The sequence below is a fragment of the Mytilus edulis genome, chromosome 6, assembly GCF_963676685.1.
Source record: "Mytilus edulis chromosome 6, xbMytEdul2.2, whole genome shotgun sequence".
Classification (NCBI taxonomy): domain Eukaryota; kingdom Metazoa; phylum Mollusca; class Bivalvia; order Mytilida; family Mytilidae; genus Mytilus; species Mytilus edulis.
The window spans coordinates 91875673-91885204 of NC_092349.1; positions in this window are offsets into that span (position 1 = coordinate 91875673).

Consider the following 9532-nt stretch of genomic DNA (forward strand, 5'->3'; position numbering starts at 1 on the left):
AAATTATTTGTCTGTTGTTGTCCATTCGATTGATGATTTCAATCTATAAATTATCTGCATGTAGTTTTCTATTCGATTGATGAGTTCAAGCTTTGAAATCATTTGTCTGTTGTTGTCCATTCGATTGATGAGGTCAAGCTTAAAATGACCTGTATGTTGTTTTATATTCGATTGATGATTTCAACTTTTGATATCATGTGTCTGTTGTTTTCCATTAGATTGATGAGTTCAAGCTTTGAAATAATTTGTCTGTTGTTGTTGCCCTTTCGATTGATGAGTTCAAGCTTAAAATGATCTGCATGCTGTTGTCCATTAGATTGATGAGTTCAAGCTTAAAATGATCGGTATGTTGTTTTCTATTCGATTGATGAGTTCAAGCTTAAAATGATCTGTATGTTGTTTTCTATTCGATTGATGAGTTCAAGCTTAAAATGATATGTATGTTGTTGTCCATTCGATTGATGAGTTCAAGCTTAAAATGATCTGCATGTTGTTGTCTATTCTATTGATGAGTTAAAGCTGTGAAATCATTTGTCTGTTGTTGTCCATTCGATTGATGAGTTCAAGCTTAAATGATCTGTATGTTGTTTTCTATTCGATTGATGAGTTCAAGCTTTGAAATGATCTGCATGTTGTTGTCCATTCGATTTATGAGGTCTAGCTTAAAATGATCTGCATGTTGTTGTCTATTTGATTAATGAGTTCATGCTTAAAATGATCTGTATGCTGTTTTCTATTCGATTGATGAGTTCAAGCTTTGAAATCTTTTGTCTGTTGTTTTTTTTTTCATTCGATTGATGGGGTCAAGCTTAAACTGATCTGCATATTGTTTTCTATTCGATTGATGAGTTCAAGCTCTGAAATCATTTGTCTGTTGTTGTTGTCCATTCGATTGATGAGGTCAAGCTTAAAATGATCTGTATGTTGTTTTCTATTCGATTGATGAGTTCAAGCTTTGAAATCATTTGTTTGTTGTTATCTATTCGATTGATGATTTCAAGCTATAAATGATCTGCATGTTGTTTTCTATTCGATTGATGAGTTCAAGCTTTGAAATCATTTGTCTGTTGTTGTCCATTCGATTGATGATTTCATGCTTAAAATGATTTGCATGTTGTTGTCCATTAGATTAATGAGGTCAAGCTTAAAATGATTTGTATGTTGTTTTCTATTCGATTGATGAGTTCAAGCTTTGAAATCATTTGTCTGTTGTTGTCCATTAGATTGATGAGTTCAAGCTTAAAATAATCTGTATGCTGTTTTCTGTTCGATTGATGAGTTCAAGCTTAAAATGATCTGTATGTTGTTTTCTATTCGATTGATGAGTTCAAGCTTAAAATGATCTTCATGTTGTTGTTCATTAGATTGATGAGTTCAAACTTAAATGATCTGTATGTTGTTTTATATTCGATTGATGAGTTCAAGCTTAAAATGATATGTATGTTGTTGTCTATTCGATTGATGAGTTCAGGCTTAAAATGATATGCATGTTGTTGTCTATTCGATTTATGAGTTTAAGCTTAAAATGATCTGTATGTTATTTTCTATTCGATTGATGAGTTCAAGCTTTGAAATTAGTTGTCTGTTGTTGTCCATTCGATTGATGAGCTTAAGCGTAAAATGATCTGTATAATGTTTTCTATTCGATTGATGAGTTTAAGCTTTGAAATCATTTGTCTGTTGTTGTCTATTCGATTGATGATTGTTCAAGCTTAAAATAATCTGTATGCTGTTTTCTGTTCGATTGATGAGTTCAAGCTTAAAATGATCTGTATGTTGTTTTCTATTCGATTGATGAGTTCAAGCTTAAAATGATCTGCATGTTGTTGTCCATTAGATTGATGAGTTCAAGCTTAAAATGATCTGTATGTTGTTTTATATTCGATTGATGAGTTCAAGCTTTCAAATCATTTGTTTGTTGTTGTTTATTCGATTGATGATTTCAAACTATAAATTATCTGCATGTTGTTTTCTATTCGATTGATGAGTTCAAGCTTTGAAATCATTTGTCTGTTGTTGTTGTCCATTCGATTGATGAGGTCAAGCTTAACATGATCTGCATAATGTTTTCTATTCGATTGATGAGTTCAAGCTTAAAATGATATGTATGTTGTTGTCTATTCGATTGATGAGTTCAAGCTAAAAATGATATGCATGTTGTTTTCTATTCGATTGATGAGGTCAAGCTTAACATGATCTGTACGTTGTTTTATATTCGATTGATGAGTTCAAGCTTTGAAATCAATTGTCTGTTGTTGTTGTCCATTCGATTGATGGGGGTCAAGCTTGAAATGATCTGTATGTTGTTTTCTATTCGAATGATGAGTTTAAGCTTTGAAATCATTTGTCTGTTGTTGTCCATTTGATTGATGAGGTCAAGCTTAAAATGATATGTATGTTGTTTTATATTCGATTGATGAGTTCAAGCTTTGAAATCATTTGTCTGTTGTTGTCTATTCGAATAATGATTTCAAGCTATAAATTATCTGTATGCTGTTTTCTATTCGATTGATGAGTTCAAGCTTTGAAATCATTTGTCTGTTGTTGTTGTCCATTCGATTGATGAGTTCAAGCTTAAAATGATCTGCATGTTGTTGTTCATTCGATTGATAAGGTCAAGCTTAAAATGATCTGTATGTTGTTTTTTATTCGATTGATGAGTTCAAGCTTTGAAATCATTTGTCTGTTGTTGTCCATTAGATTGATGAGTTCAAGCTTAAAATAATCTGTATGCTGTTTTCTGTTCGATTGATGAGTTCAAGCTTAAAATGATCTGTATGTTGTTTTCTATTCGATTGATGAGTTCAAGCTTAAATTGATCTGCATGTTGTTGTCCATTAGATTGATGAGTTCAATCTTAAATGATCTGTATGTTGTTTTATATTCGATTGATAAGTTCAAGCTGAAAATGATATGTATGTTGTTGTCTATTCGATTTATGAGTTTAAGCTTAAAATGATCTGTATGTTATTTTCTATTCGATTGATGAGTTCAAGCTTTGAAATTAGTTGTCTGTTGTTGTCCATTCGATTGATGAGCTTAAGCGTAAAATAATCTGTATGTTGTTTTCTATTCGATTGATGAGTTCAAGCTTTGAAATCATTTGTCTGTTGTTGTCCATTCGATTGATGAGCTTAAGCTTAAAATAATCTGCATGTTGTTGTCCATTCTATTGATGAGTTCAAGCTTAAATAATCTGTATGCTGTTTTCTATTAGATTGATGAGTTCAAGTTTTGAAATCATTTGTCTGTTGTTGTCCATTCGATTGATGAGGTCAAGCTTAAAATGATTTGTATGTTGTTTTATATTCGATTGATGAGTTCAAGCTTTGAAATCATTTGTCTGTTGTTTTCCATTCGATTGATGAGCTTAAGCTTAAAATAATCTGCATGTTGTTGTCCATTAGATTGATGAGTTCAAGCTTAAAATAATCTGTATGTTGTTTTCTATTCGATTGATGAGTTCAAGCTTAAAATGATCTGCATGTTGTTGTCCATGAGATTGATGAGTGCAAGCTTAAAATGATCTGTATGTTGTTTTATATTCGATTGATGAGTTCAAGCTTTGAAATCATTTGTCTGTTGTTGTCCATTCGATTGATGAGGTCAAGCTTAAAATGATCTGTATGTTGTTTTATATTCGATTGATGAGTTCAAGCTTTGAAATCATTTGTCTGTTGTTGTCCATTCGATTGATGAGGTCAAGCTTAAAATAATCTGTATGCTGTTTTCTGTTCGATTGATGAGTTCAAGCTTAAAATGATCTGCATGTTGTTGTCCATTCGATTGATGAGGTCAAGCTTAAAATGATCTGTATGTTGTTTTCTATTCGATTTATGAGGTCAAGCTTAAAATGATCTGCATGTTGTTGTCCATTCGATTTATGAGTTCAAGCTTACAATGATATGTAGGTTGTTGTCTATTCGATTGATGAGTTCAAGCTTAAAATTATCTGCATGTTGTTTTCTATTCGATTTATGAGGTCAAGCTTAAAATGATCTGCATGTTGTTGTCCATTAGATTGATGAGTTCAAGCTTAAAATGATCTGTATGTTGTTTTATATTCGATTGATGAGTTCAAGTTTTGAAATCATTTGTCTGTTGTTGTCCATTCGATTGATGAGGTCAAGCTTAAAATGATCTGTATGTTGTTTTATATTCGATTGATGAGTTCAAGCTTTGAAATCATTTGTCTGTTGTTGTTGTCCATTCGATTGATGAGGTCAAGCTTAAAATGATCTGTATGTTGTTTTCTATTCGATTGATGAGTTCAAGCTTTGAAATCATTTGTTTGTTGTTGTCTATTCGATTGATGATTTCAAGCTATAAATTATCTGCATGTTGTTTTCTATTCGATTGATGAGTTCAAGCTTTGAAATCATTTGTCTGTTGTTGTTGTCCATTCGATTGATGAGGTCAAGCTTAACATGATCTGCATGTTGTTTTCTATTCGATTGATGAGTTCAAGCTTAAAATGATATGTATGTTGTTGTCTATTCGATTGATGAGTTCAAGCTTAAAATGATATGCATGTTGTTTTCTATTCGATTGATGAGGTCAAGCTTAAAATGATCTGCATGTTGTTTTCTATTCGATTGATGAGTTCAAGCTGAAAATGATATGTAGGTTGTTTTCTATTCGATTGATGACTTTAAGCTTTGAAATCATTTGTCTGTTGTTGTCCATTCGATTGATAGGGTCAAGCTTAACATGATCTGTACGTTGTTTTATATTCGATTGATGCGTTCAAGCTTTGAAATCATTTGTCTGTTGTTGTTGTCCATTCGATTGATGGGGTCAAGCTTGAAATGATCTGTATGTTGTTTTCTATTCGAATGATGAGTTTAAGCTTTGAAATCATTTGTCTGTTGTTGTCCATTTGATAGATGAGGTCAAGCTTAAAATGATATGTATGTTGTTTTATATTCGATTGATGAGTTCAAGCTTTGAAATCATTTGTCTGTTGTTGTCTATTCGAATGATGATTTCAAGCTATAAATTATCTGTATGCTGTTTTCTATTCGATTGATGAGTTCAAGTTTTGAAATCATGTGTCTGTTGTTGTTGTCCATTCGATTGATGAGATCAAGCTTAAAATGATCTGCATGTTGTTGTTCATTCGATTGATGAGGTCAAGCTTAAAATGATCTGTATGTTGTTTTCTATTCGATTGATGAGTTAAAGCTTTGAAATCATTTGTCTGTTGTTGTCCATTCGATTTATGAGGTCAAGCTTAAAACGATCTGCATGTTGTTGTCCATTCGATTGATGAGTTCAAGCTTTAATGATCTGTGTGTTATTTTCTATTCGATTGATGAGTTCAAGCTTACAATCATCTATCTGTTGTTGTCCATTCGATTGATGAGGTCAAGCATAAAATTATCTGCATGTTGTTGTCCATTCGATTGATGAGGTCAAGCATAAAATGATCTGCATGTTGTTGTCCATTCGATTGATGAGGTTAAACATAAAATGATCTGCATGTTGTTGTCCATTCGATTGATGAGGTCAAGCATAAAATGATCTGCATGTTGTTTTATATTCGATTGATGAGTTTAAGCTTAAAATTATCTGCATGTTGTTGTTCATTCGATTGATGAGTTCAAGCTTAAATGATATGTAGGTTGTTGTCTATTCGATTGATGAGTTCAAGCTTAAAATGATCTGCATATTGTTTTCTATTCGATTTATGAGTTCAAGCTTAAAATGATCTGCATGTTGTTTTCTATTCGATTTATGAGTTCAAGCTTAAAATGATATGTAGGTTGTTGTCTATTCGATTTATGAGTTCAAGCTTAAAATGATATGTATTTTGTTTTCTATTCGATTGATGAGTTTAAGCTTGAAATTATCTGCATGTTGTTGTCCATTCGATTGATGAGTTCAAGCTTAAAATGATCTGTATGTTGTTGTCTATTCGATTGATGAGTTCAAGCTTAAAATGATCTGTATGTTGTTTTCTATTCGATTTATGAGTTCAAGCTTAAAATGATATGTAGGTTGTTGTCTATTCGATTTATGAGTTCAAGCTTAAAATGATATGCATTTGTTTTCTATTCGATTGATGAGTTTAAGCTTGAAATTATCTGCATTTTGTTGTCCATTCGATTGATGAGTTCAAGCTTAAAATGATCTGTATGTTGTTGTCTATTCGATTGATGAGTTCAAGCTTAAAATGATCTGTATGTTGTTTTCTGTTCGATTGATGAGTTCAAGTTTAAAATGATCTGCATGTTGTTGTCCATTCGATTGATGAGTTCAAGCTTAAAATGATCTGTATGTTGTTGTCTATTCGATTGATGAGTTCAAGCTTAAAATGATCTGTATGTTGTTTTCTATTCGATTTATGAGTTCAAGCTTAAAATGATATGTAGGTTGTTGTCTATTCGATTGGTGAGTTCAAGCTTAAAATGATATGCATTTTGTTTTCTATTCGATTGATGAGTTCAGGCTTAAAATGATCTGTATGTTGTTGTCCATTAGATTGATGTGTTCAAGCTTAAAACGATCTGTATGTTGTTTTCCATTCGCTTGATGAGTTCTAGCTTTGAAATCATTTGTCTGTTGTTGTCCATTCGATTTATGAGGTCAATCTTAAAACGATCTGCATGTTGTTGTCCATTAGATTGATGAGGTCAAGCTTAAAATGATCTGTATGTTGTTTTCTATTCGATTGATGAGTTCAAGCTTTGAAATAATTTGTCTGTGTTGTCCATTCGATTGATGATTTCAATCTATAAATTATCTGCATGTAGTTTTCTATTCGATTGATGAGTTCAAGCTTAACATGATTTGTATGCTGTTTTTTATTCTATTGATGAGTTCAAGCTTAAAATGATATATATGTTGTTGTGTATTCGATTGATGAGTTCAAGCTTAAAATGTTATATATGTTGTTTTCTATTCGATTGATGAGGTCAAGCTTAAAATGATCTGCATGTTGTTGTCCCTTCGATTGATGAGTTCAAGCTTAAAATGATCTGCATGTTGTTGTCCATTCGATTTATGAGGTCAAGCTTAAAATGATCTGCATGTTGTTGTCTATTAGATTGATGAGTTCAAGCTTAAAATGATCTGTATGTTGTTTTATATTCGATTGATGAGTGCAAGCTTTGAAATCATGTGTCTGTTGTTGTCCATTCGATTTATGAGGTCAAGCTTAAAATGATCTGCATGTTGTTGTCCATTTGATTGATGAGTTCAAGCTTAAATTATCTGTGTGTTATTTTCTATTCGATTGATGAGTTCAAGCTTAAAATCATCTATCTGTTGTTGTCCATTCGATTGATGAGGTCAAGCATAAAATGATCTGTATGCTGTTGTCTATTCGATTGATAAGGTCAAGCATAAAATTATCTGCATGTTGTTGTCCATTCGATTGATGAGGTCAAGCATAAAATGATCTGCATGTTGTTGTCCATTCGATTGATGAGGTCAAGCATAAAATGATCTGCATGTTGTTGTCCATTCGATTGATGAGGTCAAGCATAAAATGATCTGCATGTTGTTTTATATTCGATTGATGAGTTCAAGCTTAAATGATCTGTCTGTTGTTTTCTATTCGATTGATGAGTTAAAGCTTAAAATGATCTGTATGTTGTTTTCTATTCGATTGATGAGTTCAGGCTTTGAAATCATTTGTCTGTTGTTGTCCATTCGATTGATGATTTCAAGCTATAAATTATCTGCATGTTGTTTTCTATTCGATTGATGAGTTCAAGCTTAAAATGATCTGTATGTTGTTTTCTATTCGATTGATGAGTTCAAGCTTTGAAATCATTTGTCTGTTGTTGTTGTCCATTCGATTGATGGGGTCAAGCTTAAAATGATCTGTATGTTGTTGTCCATTCGATTGATGAGGTCAAGCTTAAATGATCTGTCTGTTGTTTTCTATTCGATTTATGAGTTTAAGCTTAAAATGATCTGCATGTTGTTGTCCATTAGATTGATGAGTTCAAGCTTAAAATGATCTGTATGTTATTTTCTATTTGATTGATGAGTTCAAGCTTTGAAATCATTTGTCTGTTGTTGTCCATTCGATTGATGAGTTCAAGCTTAAAATGGTCTGTATGTTGTTTTTTATTCGATTTATGAGTTCAAGCTTTAAAATCATTTGTCTGTTGTTGTCCATTCGATTGATGAGTTCAAGCTTTGAAATAATTTGTCTGTTGTTGTCCATTCGATTGATGAGTTCAAGTATAAATTATTTGTATGTTGTTTTCCATAAAATCGATGTGTGGACAAGAGGACATATTTATAAAAACATCCCCTTTCATATAATAGAGGTAAGAATTAAATAAGAGCAATCAAAGTAGACAACAGAGAGATAAAATTTTGATGCATCCCTACGAACGTCGAACCTGCCGGACTGAATGAGAGAAATGGAAACTGTGTGAAGTCATTGTCAATGATAATTGAAGCGAAATCTTTGTTCATGTAGTAATCAAACACCCGCCTTTCACGACAAGAAAAAGAAATTCATAGACAAGCAAAACACATGAATAAATAAATACAATCAGTTTCTTTAAAAAGAGAATGTCATATAACAGAATATGAAGAGTCAACAAAAAAATAATTGGGAAGCTGTATAGCTCAAAGGAGTATTGTAACCAAATAAAAAAAAAAGCAGTTTGTAAAGACCTATTTCATTTATTTTAAATGTGTCCTATTTATTTGTTTTATAGTCCTATCAGGTACTTTTGTCATTTTAATGTTACATTTAACATTGGCATAAAAGCAGGAGGTTTGGCATGCTACAAAACCAGGTTCAATCCATCATGTTTTTTTTTAATAAAATGTCCTGTTCCAAGTAAGGAAAACGGCCATTTGTTTTATTATAGTCCGTTTTTTTGTGTGTAACACTTTAATGTTATGTTTCTGTTGTGGTGTACGTCTTATATATGATGTGTTTCCCTCAGTTTTAGTTTGTAACTCGGATTTGTTTTTTTCTCAATCGATTTATGAATTTCGAACAGCGGTGAAGTACTGTTGGCTTTATTTATTGAAACATATACTGGTGGTCTTAAGACATTTTTTATGCTTACAGCTAAACCATTTCTAAAAAGAGAAGAGAGCACTAATAACAAAGACATCATTTTACAAGAAAACATGGCGAAAGAGACATACAAGGATACAATATACGAGAACTTTAACACTTTCTTTGACAAAAAAATGTTTGATAATGAAGTCAAGAACAAATAATAAAGACATCGTTATCGTCCAGTCGATTTGTGCAGATTTTTGACAAAATTGCTAAGATTGTGGTAAAAGCATAGTAGTAATATATGTCATGGACAACATTTTAAGCTATGGACCCACTCTGAAAGTCGAAATTGGCGGACATTTTAAAATGGCGGCTGTTTGATCTCTTTAGATTAATGAAAAACAACATGAAAATGATATAAGAGAAGATATTGACATGAAACCTGGTTCATAGAATAACAGTGCTGATTCCAATTGTCTTGTTGAACATACGACACTTTCCTTATAATAGTCAAGTCGATTTGTGCAGATTTTTGACAAAATTGCTCAG